This window comes from Trachypithecus francoisi, unplaced genomic scaffold (assembly GCF_009764315.1).
Source record: "Trachypithecus francoisi isolate TF-2019V2 unplaced genomic scaffold, Tfra_2.0 Lachesis_group0, whole genome shotgun sequence".
NCBI lineage: Eukaryota > Metazoa > Chordata > Mammalia > Primates > Cercopithecidae > Trachypithecus > Trachypithecus francoisi.
The window spans coordinates 146,573,248-146,599,563 of record NW_022681453.1 but is presented as its reverse complement, the minus strand read 5'-3'; positions in this window follow the sequence as shown (position 1 = coordinate 146,599,563).

The window sequence follows — 26,316 nt, the reverse complement described above, 5'->3', positions numbered from 1 at the left end:
TGAAATAAAATTGAGACAAATTAATGAGAAATAAATAAATAGAAAACTTCCAGGTGACCTTTCAAGTTGACTCCCTGTACCACTTCGACTCTGGCAACCCTGTCTAATATTACTTGTCTGTCAAAGTTGCAAATCAAAGCATCTGTAATTTGTTTTTGTTTTTTGAGACGGAGTCTCACTCTGTTGCCCAGGCTGGAGTGCAGTAGTGTGATCTCGGCTCACTGCAACCTCTGCATCCTGCATTCAAGTGATTCTCCTTCCTTAGCCTCCCGAGTAGCTGGGATTACAGGCTCCCACCACAACACCCAGCTAATTTTTCGTATTTTTCAATAGAGACAGGGTTTCACCATGTTGGCCAGGCTAGTCTTGAACTCCTGATCTCAGGTGATCCACCTACCTTGGCCTCTCAAAGTGCTGGGATTACAGGCAAAGCATCTGTAAATTTCTAGGGCCACAAGTTCTTGGGAGGGAAAACACTGTGTCCCAAATACAAAAATGTAGGTGGACAGAGTTGAATTCAGCATGCAAGTTTCTATTAAAATGTTATTTCCTCCAAGAATCTTTCACTGGCCATTCCCCAACACACACATACACGTTTACACAAGATTAGATTAGATTGTCACAACTGATTTCTCAAAGTGGCCTGCACTACCCTTATGCTACCCTTGCCATTACTTGTATAATGTACTGTCTTTCCTTATATTGAAATGTATTCATCCTCAAGAAACGAAATAGTTCAAACAACAAGGATATTTATTATCTACTCAGCATAAAGATGGAGATGGGGTGGATTAACATTGTCATCAAAAGATCTGCTTCTTTCTCCCCTTTCTCTCTGTCATTCTCAGCTAATCAGCTACTCCCTCATGGTCACATGATGGCTGTAATGTCTCTCCAGACAGATGTAGAGGGGAACCCTACTTGAGTCTATTACTTACTGGATAAATAACCTAGTGTCTTGGTTTGTTTGGGGAAGTTCCCTTTTACATCTATCTGGACATATTTATTCCTAGTATCCTTCTTTCATGCTCAAAAGGATTTCTATTTGAAGGAGAAATTATGTGGCCACTCTACCAATGTCCTGGGGTAAGTTTCTTCAACTCATTGAGCCTTCCATTTTCTTTATAAATGATGGTGACACCTCTTGAAAGGGGTGCATGTAAGAATTAAACAAGTGGGTTTTTTTTTTTTTTTATGTAGAATGCCCAACATCTAGTTAATCCTGAATGGATGGTACCTCTTTAGATCAGATACCTTAATGTTAAGGATGAACTGGAAGATGGAACTTGAGTGGTTACAGAAAAACACTCTAATTATTCAGGTACAAGACATAGAAAAGTAAAAGGGGAGAGGAAACCAAGGGCAAGCTGGTATTGAAGGACTTAAAGGCAAATTGGATGTGGGGACTGAAGGGGAAGAGGTGTGAAAAGAAAACTCCTTGAGTATGAGCCTGAAAGACTGAAAATTAATGATCTTAAAACATGAAACAGACTTGAAGGGGAGAAGAAGGAGGGACAGAGGACTTTCAATTCTATTATGGACGTGTCCAGATTGACAAACCACACATTAAAAAATACATATCTTTGCTAGGAAACTGAAAATGGGGCTTATGAACTCAGGATGGAGCTTGAGGCTGAAGATAGAAATTTAAAAGTCACCTATATGCAGCCGGGTGCAGTGGCTTACGCCTGTAATCCCAGCAGTTTGGGAGGCCGAGATGGGTGGATCACCTGAGACCGTAAGTTCGAGACAAGCCTAGCCAATATGGTGAAACCCCGACTCTACTAAAAATGCAAAAATTAGCAGAAGCTGGGTGTGGTGGCTCATACCTATAATCCCAGCGCTTTGAGAGGCCAAGGCAGGCAGATCACTTGAGGTCAGGAGTTCGAGACCAGACTGGCCAACGTGGTGAAATCCAGTCTCTACCAAAATATAAAAAGTTAGCCAGGTGTGAGACCAGGCGCAGTGGCTTGTGCCAGTAATCCCAGCACTTTAGGAGGCCGAGGTGGGTGGATCACCTGAGGTCAGGAATTCAAGACCAGCCTGGCCAACGTGGTGAAACCCATCTCTACTAAAAATACAAAAATTAGCCGGGTGTAGTGGTGGATGCCTGTAATCCCAGCTACTTGGGAGACTGAGGCAGGAAAATTGCTCGAACCCGGGAGGCAGAGGTTGCAGTGAGCCAAGATTGTGCTATTGCACTCCAGCCTGGGCAACAGGAGCAAAATTCCATCTTAAAAAAAAAAAAGAAAAAATTAGCCTGGTGTGGGGGTACACACCTGTAATCGCAGTTCGGGAGGCTGAGAGAGGAGAATCGCCTGAGCCCGGGAGGTGGAGGTTGTAGTGAGCTGAGATTGCAGCCACCGTGCTCCAGCCTGTGCGACAGAGTGAGACTCTGTCTAAAAAAAAAAAAAAGAGTGGCGGAGGGGCATGGGGCATGGTGGCTCATGCCGGTAATCCCAGCTACTTGGGAGGCTGGGGCAGGAGAATCGCTTGAGTCTGGGAGGCAGAGGGTGCAGTGAGCTGAGATCATGCCGCAATCTTAATGCATTATCCCCACATCAAATTCAAAATCAAGTTAATCTTCCTGTTGCATAGAAAACTCCAGAATGTTGCCTCCTGTGTTCTGCAGTGTCCTGGTGGTACCAATATTGTTCACTGATTTTATTGCCCCAACTTAATCCTGTATTGCTCAGCAAAAAGGAAAAAAAATGCAATCAAAGTGTGCTAGCAGCAATAGGGATATCTTTTCCTAGAAAAAAATACTTTGGAAAATAGATTTCAATAGCTTCTAGATTATGGCACTGTCATACCATTAGTCAGAAAGATCATTTTCAGTGAAATGGTATCACAGACCAAAAGAGAAAGAGAGAGAGATGAAGTAAGCTGGTGACTCAGGAGCACCCAAGCAAGTTAACTGAAATCTTCAATCCCCAAAAGATCACGAAAGCCCCAAGTACAGTTGTTAATATAAATAACATCATCTTAGGTTGGTATTAAGAAGGCCAGGTCAATTCTCAGCCTAACAAAGAGATGTTTTCAGGAAAGCATACCATTGTTTTTCCAAATTCCCAGCCCCCAAAAAGTAGCAACAAATTTAGATTATATGATGCAGATGCAGGCAAATAACTGACTGTCTACTAGACAAGAAGAAACAGCAAGCTATGTACTCCAGATGGTTTTTGTTGGCTCATGAAAGCATTAGACGCCAAAGCATCAAGATGATCAGCATTTACTTATTTCAGTTGATAAATCATTTCCCCAGAGCTACTCTAAATCCCATAATATTTAAAACTTTTTATACAGCCATAATTTGATCAAATATTGTTTGCTCTCAAAATTTCCCTGGAGGAGTTTAAGACCAGCCTGGAAAAGATGACAAAACCCCATCTCCCCAAAAACTTTAAAAATTAGTCAAGCGTGATAATGTACACCTGTAGTCCTATCAGGAGGATTCCTTGAGCCCAGGAGTTCTAGGCAGCAGTGAGCTGTGATCATGCCACTTCCCTCCTACTTGGGCTACAGAGCGTAACTTTGTCCCTTTAAAAAAAAAATCCCCTGGGGAAAGGACACAATTTGAGACTGTTATCTTTTTCAGTTTGAAAAGCAGAAGTAGGACCAATATGTTATTTTCTACAATATATGCAAAGTCAATCATAACAAAATTAGTTACAATGAACCTGGTGTTCGATAGATCAATAGGGTAACTATAGTTTAACATTCATGTATTGTACATTTTAAAGTAGCTAGAATAGAATAAGAATTTGAATATTCCAAGAATAAACATTTAAGGTCATGGACATCCCCAATTACACTGATTTGATTATATAAATGTATCAAATTATCATAGGCACTCCAAAATATGTATATATAATATGTATCAATTAAAAAACAAAACAAAACAAAAATGAGTTAAAATGAAATACAAGACAATCAATTTTTTTAAGTAACTGAAGAATATTTTGCTCCCTAAATAACATACAGCGAAATAATATTGAACTATACATTTTAAGTTATGACTACTAAGTTTATAATATTTGGATAAGTTATTGCATGCTACATTGTGGTGTCAAGTATCTGCCTGTTGTATGGCTACTGTCCTCCAATCCCTATACACATGCGTATTCTGGCACAAATCTTGTTTCTTTGGGCTTCTAATATGCTCCTTTCATGTATGTGTCTATGTCATATCAATTATTTCAGCCTCAGGCCTACAACTTCAAAGAACGCAAGGGCTGAGAGTCTCTTTTTCTCTCAAATAAGAGATTATGAAAATAATATCTTCCCATATGATATCTACTGCATCCTTATTCCAATGTTTCCAGAATATAATAGTTGTCTGGTGAGGGATTTGGTCCTGCCCTCCTAAAGCAATGCAGTCCACAATCAGGACTTCATATAATGATATTTTCATTGAGAGCTTTTTGTCCAAAGACAAGCACAGGTGCAATAAAATTATGAGAGGCACAGATTTGCCTTTCAAAGAGCTAACAATCATCAATAATGTGTATAGTCCCACAAATAAAAGCTGGGTGGAGACCAGAAGACCTAGATGTGGTCCTAGATTAGCTGCCTTGACTTAGAGTCAGTTTGTTTCCTTCGGCTTCATTTTCTTGATCTGTAAAATGAAGGATCTAAATGATATTTAGATATCCACCAGAGACAAGTCTCTGTCATACTGTATTCTACTCCCAAAGTTTTCTAGATTATGAGAAATTCTCTAGACTTTTGTATTTTATTTTGGCTGGCCTTTGATTCCTACATTTCTCCCACTATACCTCTAAATGTAAACGGGTCACCACAAAAAACCTACTAATTTATTTTAGGAAATGCTAATTTTATGAAAGTTCCCTAAACGACTATTTTAATATAATAGAATAAAATAATGGAAGTGTGTAATCCTCTCTGTGAGTGTGAAAACTTTATTTTGATTATATCTATCAATAGAGAGAAAGAACCGGTCAGAGCAATTCCATATGTGAAATCAATATGTGTTTTTAACTCTCGACACTATAGAAAATCAGGAAGATACTAGTTCTCCTAGAACTAAAAGAGATCCAATGTTCTTTCGGAGACTACACAGAAGAGGTTTCACCCACAGATTCATCATGACTAGAAAAGGTGGTGAACTCTCCACCTGAAAAACAAACGGACAGCTAATACAAGGCTCCCTGCTCCCAGGAACCCAGTTGGGCCAGCTACGCCCTCGGTTTTGCAGCAGAGCATTTCACTGAAGCTTGGCACATGTTCTCGGGAGTCAGCTCCACCTCCAAAATATAATGCTTCCAGTGTGAAATAAATATCTCCCTGTAGCCAATAAGAATAAACTGTTCTTGGTAGTTTCTATTTTTATTTCATAGTTGTGTTATACTAAAAATCATACTGTTTTAAAGATCTATTGAGTTGATTAGGACAGGAAAATAGTTAAGATGTAGTTGAAAATGAGTTAATTGTGAATAAATATTGCCCACATTTACAAAAACACAAATATTTAAAACATATTTCCAGGCAGCTGCAATGCAACATTATGTTTTAAAATGAATACTAACATTGAGCATGTAACTCAAAAAATATCTCAAACCTAACTCTCTTACAGTAATATAATAAGATAGGAGAATATCTAAAATTTGCAATACAATACCATCATTAGAGAATGTGGCATATTATATAAATTTTATTCCTTAGCAAATACTTTATCATTTGTTAGTTTGGTTAAGAACAAGTTTTCAAGAATATTTTATTGTAGGAATCTTTACTCTTATATAAATAAACAACCTATAAAAAAGATTTTAAATTACCATAAATTTGTTTTGATCTTGGGATATGTGTGTATACCTATGTGCATGGGGGTATACATAAATATATATATAAAGTTAATATGTAAAAACCCATAGATTATTTGATTATTTCAATATAATTAATATTCATACTTCATAATGTAAAATGATGAAAACTTTTTTCTTGTACATTAGTTAATTAAGGTCACATACTCAAATTTACAAAATAATATTTGTTGATATTTAAAACAACAAATAATTACAGAGAAACTTTTCCTTTAGGGAAGAAATTTATAATTAACTCCTCATCCTCTTCCCTAAGCATACCAGGATACTAAAACTTGTCTGAAATATTATTTGAGTTCGTGAATTAAATAATTATGTGCAATTTTTACAGTCTGACCAAACACAAATCAAAGCCCACACATACTTAGCAAACTTTATTATCTATGTCATTTTTAGGCCAGTGGCTGTACTATGACTTTGTCTTAAAATCTTCATAAGAAAAAGAGGATATCTGAGTTTTTTTAAAAAAAAAGTATATTTAAGAAGTAGGGGAAAAAACTAGTTTTATGAATGTTTTTACTTGTGAGAAAGTCATCTGCATAAATAATCAAATAATGGTTTACTCACTTGTTTGAATATATAACCCTAATAATATAGGGAAAGAGGGAAAGTATTAGACCATAAAGCAATTCAGAAGTATTTAACTGATGGCATGGCAATAGAAAAAATATTTAAAACATAGTATAATTCTAGGAATTAGGGCATTTCTTTGAGATTAATATATTTTAATTTCTTAAATGATGATCAAAGGTGGAATAAAAAATTCATCAGGGTGAAGATTGTCAGCGATTTCTCAGAAGAATTCAGAATGATTTGAGTAAACAGGAAAGTGAGTACAGAGACATTTAGGGGAGAGTGATGGGCAATCAATGCAAATGTTTTACTCTATCGACTCAAATTACGTAAACAGCTCCTGGCAGTTCTTATAAAATTCTACATGTTAATTAATGTGAGATTAGAACCATTTTTCCCATTTTAATTCTTACTCTAGAGGAAACACATGTTATAGAGTCTTGTACTCACCTTTTGCAGATTTTACAAGTCCTGGGCACCTTGTCAGGGGCTACCCAAGGTTGCCTATACCTTCAGCCAGGTGAGATTTTATGAATTAACACTTTCTAAAATCACATACTCAGCTGATAGTCTATGTGGCCCTCATCTCCTCTGTTTCTATATATCTACCCTGCTCTATCCACACGCCAATCTTTTTTTATGTTTGTATTTATGGTATATCTTTGGGGGTATACTATTGTTTGTCTCTATGTCTGTGTACACACAAGAGATTATCTGTCTGCATGTGTATAGGAGAATGGTCACTGAAAACTGCAGAGTTCACTTAATTGTGGGATTCATAGCCCATTACTCAGAGCATCTTGACTATTTTCACTGAAACACATGTGCTGATAAATAACTTTCCTGGAGAAAGAATGCCATTTAGGAACTTTCACCTCAGGAACTCACTTCAGAAGCATTTTACCTTTGCCAGCCCTTCACCCCATTTCTATCTCTGCTTCTGATACACTGGTTGCCTTGGGCTCCATGAATAAATAAATATACATAAGCCCTCTGGAGAAAAGTTTGTGTACACCTTTAGCTAGTGTCCTGTGGAGTTTTTTAAGCTGGAGGGGATCAACTAATTGAATAGCAATGCATCTATATTTTTTATAGAAAATATTTCTAACAATCTATAAGAACCTTTAGTTTTCTGTTCTAACACTAAATCCACTTCACCCTCAGCTCCTGTAAATATCAAAGCCCATATATTTTCCTCCAAAATTACTTTAATAGACGGCTAGTATACTGTGAATGTTATCAATGTGAGAAAATATTTTAAAAGAGACTTAATGAGCCAATAGTGTGTTTTTCAATCACTTTATTACACAGCTTGCATATGAACTCTTGAGGTTTGAAGGTAATTACATTTTTTCCCAATAACATGATTCAAATATATGACTGCTGATCCTGAAAATACAATTTCAGTCCTAGCCAAATTAAAACAAATGGAAATAAATCAAAATCAACTCTTTGATTTTGAACAGGGAATCTACCCATGAGGAGAACATCATAAATAACTGTTGCTGGATGATCAGTAGAGTGGTCCTCAGGAAACTGGTAAGAGAGGAAATGCTGTGGTTAAAATTCCTAGCTTGCTTGCTTGCTTGCTTGCTTGCTTTCTTTCTTTCTTTCTTTCTTTCTTTCTTTCTTTCTTTCTTTCTCTCTGTATGTCTTCTTTCTTTCTTTCTTTCTTTCTTTCTTTCTTTCTTTTTCTTTCTTTCTTTCTTTCTTTCTTCTTAGAAAATTACATACGAGATGAATTTAACAGAATCCTCATTTGGAAAATTAACCTAATTCTTCATTTAAGGACTATAGAGATCTTCACATTTTCTCGTTTATTCCTAAACTTTTGAGAAACTGTTTGATTACTATGATTTACTGTAATACTGTTGAAACACACATATGGCACTAATTTTCCAAAACTTTCTGTCTCCTCAAGGCACCCCGATAGCAGCGGAAGCTTTTCCAAGCAATTCCCTGGACATCTCAAGTTTTTGCCTGAAGTGCAAACGAATCACAACTATGCAACTTGGCAAAGGAACTTTGTTTCCACTCTTGGGGTTGTGGGGAACCCGTGTGTGTCCCTCTTTTCCCTCCCCCAACCCTTTTTCTAAAATCTTGACATCTACTGGGAGGAAAAGTAGGTTAATTAGGCAGGAGTCTCTGGCTCGGCCCCCAGCGGCGGTTTTCAGGTGGCTGAGAGCCCCGCCGCCTTCCGAGCGCGAGTGATGAAAAGGGGAGGGAGGCCGCGCCGGGCGGGCCGGCGGCTCACAATGGAGCAATTATTTGTCTAAAGTTCCATCCTCTGCGGAGCTCCTTGCATAATTCAAACGTAATTAGGCAGACGGTGTTCCTTTTAAAGGCGTGACTTTGGGGGGTGGGAGGGATGCTTATTTACTTTGGGGCTTCTCTAGGATATCAGCTCCCGGATGAGCTGAAAAATGATTACAGGCAGATTTGCACCATGTGCATAGAGAGTTCAAAAAGTTTGTTCTCTTGCAAATCGAAACCTTTTCAACTTTTATCTCTCTTACCCGCTCCTCATCTGCAACCTGATGTCATAGACTCGCACTCAAAGACCGTTAGCTGAAAAAAAAAAAGAAGAAAAAAGAAAAAAAAAAGTCCTCCCGGGACTGTGCTCACATGCGTAACAGTCCAAATGCTCGCCCTCACCTTGAATTTTATTCCCATCATTCAACTACCATTATTTCCTGGTGGCTGGGAATAGGTCTGAGTCATGCCTTCTGCTCAGGTCTGGAGCTGGGTGACAGAATCTCCGCCAATTTGGAGACTGGTCCTAAAAGTCTCCATGCAGCGGGAAAGTTTGGGAGCAGAATCAAACTTAAAAAAAGAAAAAACAAAACAAACAACAAACAAAAAACAGCTTTGAGGTGAAGGGTTAGGCTTGCCCGGTTGGGAGAAGGTTGGAGTGTTCTGTTTATTTACCTATTTTATATTATTTTCTTATTTATGTGGAGGTAGTGGAGGCGATGACAGAGTGATGATCAAGAGAAGGGTTTAGAAATGGCACTACTAAGAAAAAGATGCTTGTTTTTGCCTCAGTCAGCTATGGATGGAGCTCAAAAGGTTTCACTCAGTATCGTCCAAAATCGATTGTAAATACACACTCTAAATACATATACATATGTACCTCTAGATACATATTTAGCCGAGGACATATCATCAAATAAATATTACATATCTGATATATTTATTGCCATACATTTGTATGTTCTTATAAATAGCATTACCATCTAATAAATATTTATACATCATTTTATGTACTCTTGTACTATATAACAATAAAATGAAAACTATGTCAGCGTACTCCAAATACGGTGATACATATTAGTTATGGGAATATGTTAGGCAATGAATATTAAATTTTAGGATCTGCTTGGATGCTGAATTTCATGCCCTTTCACATGTTGTTTAAAAGCCTGTGGCCTCTCACAGGGAACCCAGCATATACATTCATCTCTTTCTTCCTTAAAAGCTGTAGCACTACCTGTCACTTCCAGAGCAATGGAAAGTAAGTTCTTGTTCAAACTACAGCCCCTAAGTCAACAGATGAAACTCCTATTTTACAGGAAGACTGCGACAGCTTAGGCCATCGGAAAATGACCCAGAATTTCAACTTCTGCGCTCTCCAGCGAGGCTGAGTCCGAGCTCCAACTCAAAAAAGTCTTAAATTCGTTCGGGAAGATCATCTCGCACTGAGGCCATTTGATCTGGTGATACCGGAATGTTAGTAACGTTTGGTGTTTGGGGAGTTCGGCATATTTGACTCTCCCTGCGGCTCCTCGTCCTAGCCCACCCCCAGCCCGCAGATCTGGGTCCCTTGGAAACACTCTGGCCTCCGCAGAAGATTCTGAAGAAAATGCAATGGGAGAACTAACATTATTTTCCTATTATTCGATTTGCGTTCTCTGGGTTCTTAATTCCAGCCTTTCCTAGGTGCTATTCTGCGCCAAGAAGAGTTAGGTTTGGCCAAACACTCTCACATCCAAGATTCTTGACCACACAGAGGGATTTAGAAAACAGAAAACTCGTTAATTTTGAGCAACTTTTTGGAAAAGAAGTTGGATGGGAAGGGGACCGGTGCTGCACTAGGAAGATTCAAGAATGGACCTGACTTGCCCCGAAGCAATCGGCTTCCTAAGATGGGATGGGGGGTGGGGGATTGCATTTCTTTAACCCAGATCCACGTGGCTCCCCACCTGCCCCGGCGCTGGGCGGTTAATATTGTGCGAGTTCCCGAGCTGTGTTGAGAACATATCCTAAAGTCTATAGAAGCTTGATGGAAAGAATTTGATGAATGTGTCTAATTGGTTTAACTTGCCATCTATTCACAAGAAGTAAAGGTCCATCATTAGGCTTAATTGATTTTTTTTTTTAAGTCGCTGCCTTTAATGATCATAGAAGCAGCTAAGTCCAACACCAGCATTTGCGTCATTTTAATTACCCTGTTTATTTGTTGCGGTTATGGAAAGTTACCCAACATTTCCCCACATCCCTTCCAACTAAAAGGGGAACTCAGCAAGCTGGGCAGTCCCGCTTCCAACCCAGAGAGGGCGAGGGCAGTGTTTGAAATTTTGAGACTGGGCTGCCTGGCGCGGCTTTCAATTCCAGTCTTTTCCGCCAGGCGCGGCTACGGTTTAGACCGCGGAGGTGGTCTAAATTCTTCGCTTAAGGAACCACCACCTAAGGAACGATTTGCCATCGGATTTGTCCTCGGCAAATGTCTCACCAAGCTGTAGATAGATGGATGGATGGATAGATAGATGATAGGTAGATCGATCGACAGATAGATAGAGAGGTAGAGAGACAGATCTCCAAAGCTTGCTGATAAATGTTCTGGAAAGAGCTGCTGAAAAGCTTCTACACAACATTGTTTGGGGGACCGTGGTTCCCAGGTAACATGCCCACGGGATTCTACACCCTCTGACACGAATAACGCTCTTGCCAAGTTCCCTCCCCAGCTAGCCAAAACCTGAGACTCCCCTATTCATTCAAGAGTTTCTTTTTAATAAACTTACTGGTAGGTAGTTGGTTCATAGTTGTCCAGCCCACTCCCTGCAGCAAATCACACACAAGAGCAAGCAGGCAATTAGAACCACTGTCAGAGTGCTTGAAAATCATCCATTCTTCACATTAATTAAGCTTTGACAATTGAAGTTTCTATGGATTGGGACCTCAAAACTTTCTCCCTCACTTGAACAGCAGAAACTTAGTGGCGTCTGCTACTCAAAATGTTAGCCCTCACTTCACCCTGGCTATTCTGTTATTTTTTTTAAAAAAAAATTAAAAATAATTCGACCACTTGAGCATTTTTGCATAGGGGGTGCAGGAGCTTGAGTTTTAAATACCTTTGTCAGAATCAAGGTCTCTTATTCAGGTGGGATCTGTGGATTTACTTTTTCAGCAGCAACACCCTGATAGCATTTTAAATCTTTGGTATGATTTTTACCTCCCACCTTTCTAAATTTAGGAGTTAAAATTTCATAAGGTAAATCAGAGAGAAGCCACCTAAGCCAAATGACTGGCTTCATTCTTCAATGTTTGGCAGAGACTTGTAGATCAAAATGAAATCTTAAAAGTTTTTTTTTTTCTTAAAAAAGATAATAACAGAATTCATGCAAATGCCAAAAGGAGAGCAGCTAACCAATTATCTTCCAGAGCAAGGAGACAAGTGGCTATTTGGCAGGTGCCATTAGCCACAGCTCTGTGCTTGGGCACAGCTCTGCATTGAAGCTCCTCAAGCTTGGCTCACTGAGGATGTGAAATGCCCTGTTGACTATGGGTTCAATGAGGGCCTGAATGGTCAGCCATAGGCAGCTGGTCCAAGCCTCCAACTTGGCTCCTTTAGCCATAGTCCTGAGAATTGTGCCCCAAAACCCCTACAAAGTGGGAGCCAGAGTCTGAAGCATGTATTTGGGTGAGGAAGGGTCTGGAAGGTGTAAAAAGTCTCACCTCAGGAGCCTCTCCGGCACCCCATAGCCTGCTAGCTACTCTGTAAATTTCAGCTTATCCACAGGACTCCAGCATGCAAAAGTCATTTCACCCCAGTGAGTCCTGGCTCTGCCATACAGGTTGAAGTTGCTGGTCATTCTGAAAGAGTCTGAATCAGACAAAAGTAGCCTAAAATTCGGGCCTCATCTTCCGCACCGCCCCTTCGCGTTGCTTCCAGTGCGCTAACTTTGCTGGAAGGGGAATGTGGGAGTGGAGGTAGGGCGGTTACCGAACGAGAGAGCCAGCAACGAGAGTGTTTGAATTGCAAGTTTCATCCTTAGGAGAAATACCGGGAGTAAAGAGCCTCCCAGGTGGTTAAATCCTTGGGGGCATTTCTGTAGGGCTCCCTGAGTGAGCCATCAAGACCCAATACTATGCCACCCCAACCCCTTGGCTCAGGAAAAGCATTGCCTCGTCCCTGTTCCTCCTCCTCTGTCATCGGACACACTCACTAACTTCTCCAAGACGTACAACTCGGGATGAAAAACAAAAACCTGGTTAACAAGATCATTTAATATCATTCTTGCTATCAGTTTTATTTCAATTTCGAACCCTCCTGTTATTTTGTCTTGTGCTTCTGTTCTTTCCACCTCCATTGGGAAGGAAGGTCTTTTCCCTTTCTCCTCCTCCCACCAGGTGCTGGAGTTTTTACACCGGTGCTTTTTTACTTAAGGAGAAAAACTGTCTGCATGGTGCAGGATGCTGAAGGGGAGACAGAAAGAGAAGGTTTGGCGGCCTGGGGGCGGCCATGCGTGTAGCCCTCCCCGGTATGTTTTTGTGCATAGAGTTGGCGCCAGGGCAGCGCCCCAGACTCCAGCCCTGGCTGCACAATAGATGATCGGACAGCTGCGGCCGCTACAAAGGAGACACGTCGCTGTTTACTTAGTGTCGGGTCTGACCCCAGGGCTGCTTGCGGCCAGTACATATGCTGATTCCACCCTGAGAACAGGCTTTCTGTCCTCCGTTCGCCGCGCTAGCCCGCGCGTGTTTGCAAACGACTTAACTGACTTCTCGAATATTCATCTGCTACGCTGGCTTTAGGGAAATTTGAGGGGAGACTCGCTGGGCAAAGACCCGAGGCCTCTGGAGGACTGGCTCACCACAGGCAGGTCCTGGCCACCTCGCTGATTATCTTTCTTCTTTACAGAGGAAGCGGATAGGCTTCAGCTTTAGAAAATTTATTGTTTTAATTTGCCAGCCATAAGTAGGGTCAGAAAGAAGCTGGACAACAGGCCCACAAGCCGCCCCGCAGATACGCTCGGGAACAGACACGAACACGTTGCGAGCTAGGCAAGAGAATTATCTTTGTGCACGTGGAGAAGACCTTCATCTGGGGCTGCTGCTCGTCTATTCCTTTCCGTACACTTCTACTGACACCCGGGCATCATGATCCCTAACTCGACTCGACGGTTTAAAAATAATTAAAATCACTAGGTAATCACGTACTAGTCAAAGGTCAATAAAAAGTTCAACTGTTTAAAATAAGCTTTGCCCTCAAACTAGAAGTCACCTAGTCTTTCTTGTCAGTGTCTAAAGAACATTTAGAGATTTATTTGTTTCTTAGATGTGCAAATTGAAAGGCTGTCTGGAAAGGAGATGTCTTACTCAACTAGACCACCGACTCCCAACAGGAATGTCTCCCTCTTTGGAGCCTCCTCTTGAAAGAGATGCCAGGAACCCATGTCTGCAAAGACAGCTATTGGGGCTGCCCCGAATTACCCTGACCCAGGGCACTCTGTACCCCACTCCATCTACATCTGGGCCTAAAGATCCTGCTCTCTCCTCCCCATCCCAGAACTGCCACACAGAGCCTTTGATATTGTCCCAAGCTCAATTTGGTAAGTCAAAAAAACAACCTAATATCACTTCTCATCTCCTGATTTCAGAGAATCTAATTTTTCCTAGATGCCCCTACAGACTTGAAGGTAGGGGTGGGCTTTTCCACAAGCTCCTTCTATGAGTAGGGCTGGGCTAACACCTGTGCTGAGAATGCTGGAGAAGGTGGTTGGAAAACCAACTAGGACAGAGGAAGCTGAGCTGCTGGTGCCCCCCACTCCCTCTTTTATCCTCTTTATGACATTGTTCGCAATGACTGTCTAGTTCAGATATGACGAGACCAGCGCCTCCCTTGAAATGGAAACAGAGGACTGAATAAAGAAGAAAAAAGCACTTTGTAGTCTGCATCGTCCATCTTTAATTCAGAGACGCATCTCTACTCCAGGGAGCTCTGCCTTTGATCTCTTTGATTTTTTTACGCCAGATCTGTTATGGACTAAAATTCCTAGGTTTCCCATAGAAACATCTCCATTCCTTCGGGATATTGATGTTTTCTTCTTCCTGGGGGTTATGATATGGTAAATCAGATTCAGAAAAGAAGGGACAATGCCAGTATTCATGGGCCTGGGGTGGGGTTTCTCTTGGCCTTCTCCCTCCCTCTCTCTCATATTCTCTCTTAGTCCCTCTCATTCATACAAATATTTCCTCCCTCCCCTTTTCTCTTTTTCTCCTTTTCCTACCTTCCCTCCGCCCTCCTTCCTCTTTCCTCCTCCTTTCTTTCCCTGCCTCATTTTCTCTCCGTTGTTCTCGGGGGAACCAAAGTAGGGGTTGAGATTCTGGTCTCTTCAAGCCTTTCAAGCGCCTTCAACTTTGGCGGCGGCAGCAGCAGGTTGCGTTGCCATGGAGACTGTACTGTATGGCTGCGGCGGCGGCCACGGCGGCCGCAGCTCGAATCCCCTAAACAATGCCGAGCCAAGTGCAGGTTTCTCGCCCTTTTCCGTGCACTTTTCTCTTCTAATGGGGCTAGTGGCCTCAAATGGGCGATGCATCTTGACACGAAAACAATCCTTGCCCCTCCTCTTCTCCCCCCACCCCGCCCCGCTTTTCCTTCCTCCCTCCACGTCTTTGATCTATTAAAAATCAAAAGAACAAAGTCACAGAGGAAAGTTGAGTTTTGTTGTGACTGCCACTGCACAAAATGGAGAGCTTCAAACAGAGTGTGGTGGAACCGAGGTCTGACAATGCCGATCCAAGATTGGTTGTAGCTACAGGTCAAACTGGACAGCTCCATACAAGAGGACACAAATTATAATCAGGCCCGCCAAGGAGCAGCAAACCTCTCCATCCCAAACTGACTGTAGCTAGGAGATTCTGATGGCCAGAAATGCCTCCAGTCAGGCTCCAAGTGCAACGTGAGTGAGGGCTCTGAAGAGGCCCCCAGGTGAGGAGCCACAAGGACCCAGAGCTAGAATATCTGCTCAATCTTAAATCATTTTACAGAGCCCGTGCGTGGCACTAGACTCCACCCAGATCTGGAAAAGCTACAGCTTCCTCCACAGTGCTTGGCGCACAGCAGGTGATCAATAAATAATCGCTGGTGGTTGTTGCTTCTGCACTGCCAAACCCTCCACTAGGGGGCGCGAGAGGAGGTTTACCCAGAGAGAAGGGAGTGGGTAGACACAACAACTCAAGAAACAACAGCCACACTTTACTATAAAGGATAGTTAGATGGCTGGAAAAAATAACGCCAAAGCAAACAGATACTGAATTCAGTTTTTCTTTTCCAAAGGAACAGTAATATTAATATTATCATTATGGTCAGATCTCATTTGCCCCAACTTATTGCTAGTAAGACTAACACTGAGCCAAAACATACATGAGTCATTTTCCCAGAACTAAGATCACTGTAAGATCCTCAACCTTCAGATGCTCAGAGCATTTCTTTAGATAATGTATTCAACGCCCACTACTTAAAAATAGTATCAATCACTGTTGAACTGGTTGTGTCTGGGTCTAATACGCAGATCACACATTTATAGATTCATTTTGCCATGTTGAATGTTCCATTTAAACAGAAAAAAAAAAGAAAAAAAGAAAAAAAAACACAAGTAGATTTGCATTACATTCATTTTTATTTTAAGTCGATGAGAAATGTGGATACTGCATACTTCAAAAATTTACTTAGTTTCGATTCAACATTTAGTATCCAATTTTTTTAGCTACCTTTTCTATGTTAAAAATAACCTTGGAAAAGCTTCTATTTGAAATAAAATACAAAATACAAAAAGGGATTGTAAAGTAAGAGAAAGAAAAGCAGACTCAACTTGAACACCTTTAAATTCTGACCAATTGGATTGTGTAACGTAAAGCCTACCCCAACATTTTCTCAAGGAACTGGTGTGCTGATGATCCCCTGAACATTTTAGTAATGTCCATATACTTCAGAGGCTGAAGGACAGGAATCAAAATGTGCTAACAAATGATAGACATTTGGCAAGATAAATTTTAAATATTTTTATTTTTCAAACCAGGAAGAAAACTATGAATTAACAGAAAATTCTAGTCATTTCTAAAACAAAATTGTAGAAGAAACATGTTAATGTAACTGTGTTTTTTTCTAAGCCATGTTTGAACAGCATAATTATTTGTGATACAAAAAGAAAGGAGGAAAAAAATTAGAATGCAGAATTGTTGCTAGGGATTTGCAAACATCATGGAAAAAGTAGTACAAACCCTTACCAAGATCCCAGAACTCTAATCCCTGGATCCTGCTCTCCAAAGGAAGGCTGGAAAATTCTGCCTTGGCCTCAAAGTCTTGAGAAAATGAGATTGAAAACTGTTGATAAAATCAGCTAGGAGAAAAATATATAAATATTCTTGGCCCAAGTGACCAGGATTGGTATTTAAAACTTATGTTGTTAAGTAAATTCAAATATAAAATCAAAGAAAACTTTTGTCTAGCAACATGACTGCTTATGGTATGTGTTCTCTTACTGGTTAAATGTACCATAGACATATCCACATGCACACACACAAGAAAGTTCCAATTTGAAGAACTTTACCTTTTCTCTCTTAAGTATTTTTTCCTTCATTTATTTACCTTTGCAGTTCCAAATAAATTTAGAAAACTACTCCCTAGACAATTGATAAGGCAGAATGTTAGCTGGCCAAAAGTGTCTGGGCCACATTTTAGCCCTCAGGGAGAACTGAAGGGAGATATCTGTGAGGTCTCATCACAGGTACATGGAAAGGAAACAGGAAGTAACCATAGCAACCACTACCTAGGCTGGAAAAGGTGATTCTGTAGGGCCGTCCATTTTGAATGAAACTTAAATGCAAAGGCAGAGAGCAAGCCTACACACACAAACACACATATCCCCGGGCTCAAAAATAATAAACCTATACAGAGTAACTAGCATTTTCAGTGACTCAAGACCCAGTCCCCCACAAATTCTAAACGTCTTAGCTTCATTTTAAATGGTCAGCGGAAGCTTAGGAAAGGAGATGTCCTGGGTACAGTCTTCTTTCTTCCTCCCTTCCTCTCACAGAAAAAAGCCCTAACCTTGTAGAATAAATCCATACTTTCAAAGTACCTTCTCATTTAGGACATTTTTAGGAAACTGTTCCCATCTATCCATTGAGTGTCATTCTCCTCTTGAACCTCTGAGTTCTGTGGATCTCCCTGCGTCTTCTCACTATACAAATAGAATCACCTCATCCTGCTGAACATCGCTCAAATTGCCTCAAAATGTGGTCCCAGCATCACTTGGGAACTTATTAGAAAGGTAAATTAACATAAACTGTTGGAATGGGGCCAAGCAATTTCTAGTTGTGCTTTATTTTGTCTGTTTTTAAACAAACTTTGGGTGATTCTAAACCTCGATCAAATTGGAGAATCTCTAGTTTAAAGAATCTTTCCTACCCACTTACCCTGCTAATGGAAATGTTGAACATAGGAGTTTGTATCCCTGAACACTGAAGACAAATCTGGAAGGAGAGACAAGGACAAGCCCTCTGAAGCTGAGGGCTGAGAACAGAACAGCCAATGAGAGGCCCTGGTTTCCCACCCGCACCTAGCCCAGCACTGGATCTAGGGAACAACTCTTTAGGTTCCCAGTCCCAGTTTGCTGTGGCTGTGAGCCCTGGTGAGTGAAAAAAGTGAAAGGGAGATAGCCATGTTCTCTTCTCCAAAGAGAACACCAGAGACAGATATGCTGACACTCTGGTATGGAAGAAAGCTCTGGAAGGAGGAGTCAGAGGGGAAGACACTCGAGGCAAAGTTCTCCAACACAAACAGACCGAGGAGTTGAGATCCCACTCATGAAAAGGCTGGGGGAGGAGATGACTTGTGTACCTGACTGGGAGTAGGAATCTGAGTGTGGAGTATGTGTGGAAGGTGTAGAGGATGTGAATATGGTGGGTGTAAGAGTTGGGGGGAAGGGTTGCCTGGAGACATGGGGGGATATGAAGGCATGGGGAGGTGACTGATATGAAAGAGTGAGTGAAGTTCTAATTGTGAGGGGGCAAGGAGAGTCTGGGGACTCTGAAAGAGTGTGTGGGAGTGTAGGGTGTGGAGATGAAGAGATTGGAGCTGGTAAAGGGTCTGAGGGAAGTGAGGAGGGTGAAGTAGATGTGAGGGATTCATGGGATTCTGTGGAAGTGGAGGATGAGTAGTAGGAGGGAGTAAGAGGGGGAGATGGATACAAGAGAATATCAGGGGCTATGAGTGTGAGAAGGTGAGATTTAAGAAGGGCTGAGGGAGTATGAAAAGGTGAGGTGGTGTGAAGCAGTAAAAGAGGGTGGAGGAAGGTGAGAGGAGGGTGGAGTGGGAGAAAGCAACGGGTCTCCAGGTCTTCCAAGCTACTGACGAAGGGAGTGAAGGGTAAAAGGAAATGGGGATCTGATATATGAATGAGAGTCAGGAGCTAAAACAAAACCAAACCAAAAAACAACAACAATAACAACAACAACAACAACAACAAACCATACTTGTGGCCCCTTGTTCCCTCATGAGACAGCATTAGCTAAATCAGAGAATGAGTCTAAGTCCCCCTGAAGCACCTGGTACCTGCCAAATTCTCACTCCCTGTGGGCATCGACTTCTGTGACTAAATTAAGGGGCCCCTGAAATGTCAGGTGAGAGTGAAATGTGGGAGCTTTTCAGTTCTTCGGGCCCTGTACCCTTCTCTAAAAGCTGCAGTGCTCCCTCCCCCTTCTTTAGCTCTGAATTCACAGTTTTTACACCAAAGAGGACTTCTCAAAATCCCAGATTTTCCAGGACTGACCATAGGAAAGATTTCTAAGCATCAAGATCATAAATCTCACTTGCTTGCCAAAACTTGTGTGGCTTCTTCCAAATGCCCCTCTGGAATCCAGTCCCTGAACTATACTGCCTCAGCTTCTGCACTCTCTTTGCCAGAAGCAGGTGATTTGGGCTTGGTGGTGGTGGATGCAATAGGCATTGGAAATCAGAGCGCAATTTATTGGTAAGAGGTTGTGAATCAAAATGAGGGATGAGAACTATGTTTCTCTGTATCAAGAAAGCCACCAGAGAATGTCTGTTCTCTGAACCCCGACTCTAGCATGGCCTGCCTACTCATAGGCACAGACAAAGGACCTGTAAGTGGAATATCTGGGCTATTACAAATTAAGTTCAGTACTTGCTAGTTAAAAACACATGCCTCCAAAGCATCTCTAAATTTTTGCATACAAAGTGGAGTTAAATAAATAGCAAATAATTGTTGAGGATTTTTAGAACAATACAAGCCTCATCTACAAAAATTAGGGGGAAACAACTACCTTGGAAGAAATAGAATGCAAAGAGGGTCTAGGCTGCTCTCTCAGGTACTTCCAAGCCCTATAATCTGACTTTACTTCTTCACTTTAATTTCACTGCATAGTAAAATGTAAAAATTTCACAGACTATAGCAGGTGTCATTTTATAATCCAGTCAGTAAGAATGTTATTTATACAGAAGTTAATGTGTACTAGAGTCATCCAACAAATTTTACGGTGTCCTGTAAGTGCAAACATTTTACCTTTAAGAAACATTAATTTTATATGCAAACAATTTTTCAGTAGACAACTATCACATACTCAACTCTTACAAGAATAAATCAGTTACCTTAATTTTTCAATTATGAATATACTTATATTTTATGAAACATAAAAATTTTTTTCTCATTTCTTCCTCATTTAAGTTGTGTTATTTGTTTGAATAAGAATACTTCTGGCAATTGTGCTGTGTCTTTATTGATATCAATAAATCACTACATGTTCTCTTGAACACTTCTAGGTAAAACCATTGACAGAGTTCATAATATAAACATTTAATGATATTTTTAGCTCTGGCCAGTAATATGCACGAACTCTATTAATAGATGTCTGTCAGCAAAAAAAATGGAATTAACCACATTTCATCTTCAATTTTAGTTTCTATAAGTGAATGAATGGAGTAAGTACTTGAATTTTTGATACTAGAATATATGTGAGACACGTTTTGTATAATAGACAGATTTTTTCTAATGATTTTTTTAAAATGTATCTGTATCAAATTGTGCAAATTTGGAAATTTCTTGAATTCCTAAGCTGATTTTTGTAACAATTAAATTTAAATCTAAGTCCCTTGTGTTCATCATCATGGATTGTAGACTCTAGGTCCCAATTTACCCATTACCCTGAATAAACTTAACCCATCACACCCCCAGGTACAGGGAAGAAAAGGCTAGAAACATATTGCTGCCTTGCCTACACTATGTCACTATAGGATATCTCAGAGAATAGAACACTAATATTTGCATTTCTATGTCTTTCATTCCTAAATTTTCTGAAGATTGTAGGATATAGTAAGTAGCAGACAGTAGAGAAAATTTAGAGCCATTTTACTTTAAAATAAAACAACTTTGAAAAAATAGTTGAGCATACACTTAATAAAATGGACAAATACCCCCTGAGAATTGAAATATGATTTTTATGTATATTTAGTTGCCCATATTTCTGAACCTAAAGCCAAAATGCACAGACATTTACGTTTTGCATCTGCCTTAAGAAAGTGTTTTGAAGTAGTTCATACTTTATCACGTTTTTAATCAAGCAAGAAATGAGAATAACTTAACAAATTATTTCTGTTAGTTAAGAAATTATTATGGAGATTATTGAAAAATGGAGAGTCCCCTTAATTTTCTTTTAGGTGCTTGTTCTTAAATATACTATTTTTTTCATTCTAAGATTGCTGTTTTTACCTTTCTGCTACTTTTGTGCTGTACCTAAAGTCAATGTGGAACATGGCTTTTAAACGAACTTTCTTCTACCCTGAAAATCTCCATAGCCCAACAGAGAGAAGGCAAATTTTGCCCAGAAATCAAGAGAAAGGGCTTCCAAGGGAGAACTGGTGGCCCTCCCTCTTCTCCACCTGAACACAGTTCATGCAAACCTGAAAAATACCTTGTAAATGTTTGGAGAAATCACAGTGGCTTTCACATATTCAAATCTGCATTCCCAGGCTGTGGCATGAGTTGGTGCTACCCTGGTCTACTGCATACCTTGTACTGAAAGAAGTAAATACTCCTCTCTTTCAAAGGAATGACACTCCCTGAAAGAATATTGAAAGTATCCTCATTTTTCCTAATTTGCTCTCCCTGTCTTGGTAGTCCTATCTGCCAACACAATTGAGCCATGGAAATTGGTGAGGTTTTACCTTGTTGCAGATAATGAAAGGAATGTGGAAAATTCTGATCTCAGCTAGAAACCACAGTTGAGGAAAGTTATTTTGCTCCTATGTCAAAGTTCAGGGAAAGGCAGCCCAATTCTCTAAATAATTTCAGATCTACAGTGCGAGGTTTAAAGGACTTAAACCAATTTTAGATTTTTAAAAGGGACTTTTCTCCTCCTGCTAAAGTATTTGGTTTTACTGGAGGAAGTGCTCAAAGTCATAAAGCTCAGTAATCGGGATAACTTCCCCCGCAAGTTTCATGGGGTTTCTGGAGAGCTGAGAGCCTGTTGGCTGGCCATCGCTCCTTCAGGAACAATAAATCCTCCAGAATCATATTCCAAACCTCCCCATTACCAGTTATCCTAATTATTAGTTTCTCACAGCTTTCTCCACTCTCTATTTCTCCTCTTCCTTCATCCACTCCCCATCTTTGTGGAAAAGCCATTTGTGAGAAGACTACATTCATGCGCCCTTTGATCAAACAAGAACCTGTTGACTTCCACAAACATAAACTTTCCTTTGCTCTCAGTTATCTTACCGAGTTTTTTAGTAAGAAAAAAAAAGGCTAGAGAGATACATGTATTCCTCATCTAAATGATCTCTCTCCTATTTAACCAGCAGCTAGCAATCATCCGACATTAATTTATACAGTTTGTGCAAATACCTAAGCTATTTAAAAGGCTTCTCTGGGTCGTGTGTGGCAGGGAACATCTATCTGGTGAATAGGCAGTGTCACACGGTAGCATGCTCTCTTGTCAAGGCCGATTGTGTTTTAGGCAAACATTTGCGCAAACATAAAGGCAAAGGTCAAGGACTGTTCAGTCCCAGTATGTGCTAATTCACCTAGAGAACCAATGGGGCAAAAGTTGCATTTTACATGCTCGCCCCCGCCAGACCCAGCGCAGGAGTCGCTCCTGCTAATGAACAAAATCGCCTCTGATCAGCTCCCTTGTCAATTTCTTTTCCGCTCTCTGGTCCATGTCTCTGGGCTTCCTCAAAAATACAACTGGTAAAGACGTGTTTGCCAACATCTGGATCAGCTCCGCCCAACTTCTGGGACAGCACATGTTTATTCCACGTTTCTGGTAGCAGAAAGCTAATAATAATAAATAAAATGTAGCTTGCTACAGACGCTTGCAGGTACTCAAATGAAGGACCGCTCATTGCTGGCGTCTGAATATCCATGCCATGCAGAAAAATAATATTATTCAAACAGCAGAATCGAATCTCAAAGCCTCAGGTTAGTGGCAGGAAAGTGCATTTGTAACAGACGTTTGTGGAAATGTGGTATGCGCGCACACTGGGAGCCGCGTTTCTTTGGGACACTTTCCTATATTCAGCGAATACAGGGCATCACTTTCCAGTGAAATATGCCTCCCCCACCAATATATCTGAGTCATCTCCCACAGATCATGCCTAGTTATTTTTCCAGCCCTAAAAAAAAAAAAAAAAAATACAGATGATTTCAAGTGAATGTCAACTTGAGCAACTCGGAAGTGGAATATTTTTAGGGTTAAACAAACGTGCGCACGCACCAACCGGTAGGGTTTACTCTGCATCAATAGTCATTTGGCAAGAACCAATGGCTGAGTTTTTGCAAATCGTCCATTTAAGGCAATAGTTTTTTCCCTTGATAAACCCCAGAGTCACAGCTGTGCGCTTCCACAGGCAAGTAGTTTACATGTGCAAAATTCATTCCTGAGTCAGGCGACCCACAGGCTCAGCTGCGGCGCAATGCGGCGCTTGCCTGGGGCTAAAGAGTCCACGACTTGTTGCCTCTGCGACCCGAACGTGGCTCTCCAAACCCCGGCCACTCAGAATTTGAGGGCCTCTGGGTCTATGACGACAGGACTCTGGGAGAAAGGGGCCTCCCTGCGGAACACCCACAAAAACAGAGCAGAGTCGCAGGAGGAAGTCATCCTAGGAGGGAGCTTGGAGTATTCTCTCATTTCTTGAAAACAACAGAAAAACTCTCCCCACAGTACATTTTCACTGCGTTCCAAAACAGAAGAGAAAACAGAAGAAAATGTGACTTACCCCGACCTGCCACAATACTACATTTTGAGAGTCCTTTTAACACTTTGAGTCTTCCTTTAGTGTTGCAGCCTTTTCTTTCCTCTTGTCAGAAACCAACTTTCAAACTAGCTGCGAAAAAAAACAAAAAATAAAAAAATAAATAAATAAAACCAGATCTTACTTTTGTCATATCTTGCCAGCTAGAATCTGCCTCAAAGTCTTCTTACTTCTTTCTCTACCAAAATTTCCTACACACCACCTGGGCAGCTTCACAAGGCTTAAAGTTTGTGTGGTTTGTGTGAGCAAATGTGTGTGTGTGTGTGCGCGCGCGCGCGCGTGTGCGGATGTGGGCAGTTAGTTGCTTTTAAAAAGACATCCTTGTCCTTCAGAGTAATAAAAGTGTAGCCCCCATCTTTGGGTGTGGGGATTTTACATGCACTTCTCATTTCAGTTAACTTTTTTCGAGCTGAGAAAAGCTGCTAGCTTACTTTCGGGAGACTTTGCTCGTTATTCATCTGTTTAGTCGCCTCAGAGGCACAAAAGCGGATCTGCGGCGTTATGAAAAATGGCCTGGGCGCGGAGAATGTCACAGTGGTCGGCGTATTATTTTAGCCCTTCTTAAAAAAAAAAAAAAAAAAAAAACTCAGGGAAAGTTTGCTTTTGATGAATTCAATAAAAGCAAAGCTGCAACAGAAGAGATTTTCAGCTAAAATTATACAGCATGGGGCAGAGCTTAAAACAGCCAGATGGCCAAAGGTAGAGGGACCCTCTCGGTTTCAAACCCCAGATCTAGAATTCCACCGGCTGAGTCTCTTAGTTTATTTAATCCCGCGTGTATCTTTTTTTGTTTGTTTGTTTTCTTTCTTTCTTTTTTTTCCAATTGATTTACCAGCTCTTTTTTCCACCTCACTTTTGGTTTCCCACCCTAGAAGTTGCTGGTGAAACCCTGTCTTGGGATTTGCAGAAGTCACTTTTCAATTTCCCCTTTGATGATAAAGTTAAACTTTCCAGCGCCAGCAGCCTGGAGTGAAGCGAACCCCTTAGGCGGTAGGCGGGTTCATTGCAGGCCACCATTCGGTTCCGGGTTCAAATCCCGCAGCCTTTGACGTCTCAGGCCACCTGTGGCTTTTGAATATAAGGACAAATATGTTCATTCCAACCCCTCCCATCCCCACCGCAACGGGGGAAAACCCGAAGAGCTTGGCTCACCCTCAACCTTACACGCTCATGGATCCTTCCCTTTCCTGTAATCGCAACTGCAGATCATTGTATTCCCGGCAAATTCATCAGCACTTCTCCCCATAATTTTCTTAGAAGTGAGGGACACACAAACTGAGGTGATCACAGTGGCTTCTCAGATTTTGGAATGGGAATTAAGAACATGCATCCTATTTGAGCCACTTTCTTGGAGTCGGATGTTGGCAAAGCAGAAAAAAGTGGAGGGGGGGAGAGTGAGGTAAAGAAATTGGAAGTTTACTTTGAAAGTCTAAACAAAAATCAAACTTAGACCCTGAAGCCCTTCCTCTGGAAAGGAAGGAGGGGGGAGAGGTTGGGTGGTGGTGGGGGGACATTGGAAGCCACCCAGGATCCCACTTTTCAGCACCAGCCCTGACAGGATTTAGTCTGGTGTGTGAGTTCTGCTGCCACTTCCAGGAAGTCCTCCGAATGAACCCTACCCAAATGTAACCACAGCTCTCCAGCTAAGGAACAGAGTGTGGCAAGGGGCAGGTTTTCAAAAGGATTTGGCAATTTGAGGACCCTCAGCCCAGAAGACCACTCCTCGCCAATCACCCACTGGCAAGGATTTGGGGGTATGGTGGGAGTGGGGGCCAGAGAGATCCTGCAGGTTGAAGGTTAACACTGGGGTGATACTGGCTTCAAAGAACCTGCTGCAGTGAAAGGGGAGGTAACCACTCTGAACTGGATTTTCTGAGCCCCAGCGTTTCTACGCGGGGCGGGGTGGGGGGGAGAGGCAGTCCAAGGAAACAAAACAGTGGACCCTTTGGCAGTGCACTGCTCCAAGTGTCTGCTCTGTTACTTTCAGGCTGAGTGACCCCAGCAAAGTTTTTTAACCACTACCTCAACCCTCCATTTTCTCATCTGTAAAATAGTCATAAAATAAAATCTGTTTCAAATCAGTTTTTTGTTTGTTTTAAACAGGGCTGTGAGTACAAAGCATTTACAGCAAATCCACGGTAAATACTGGTGTGTTGTGGGTGTTGCCACTGTTGTTGTTTTGATTATGAATACTGAAGTAGGTTTTGCCGCGATACTACCACAAAATACAGGTTCCTAACGAGCGGTTCGTTGGACCCATGCCCTCACTCTATTAGCTCTGAAGATTGAAAAGTGTCCAGAGTTGGACACCGAGAGCCCTTCCTGCACCTCTACCATTCTGGAATC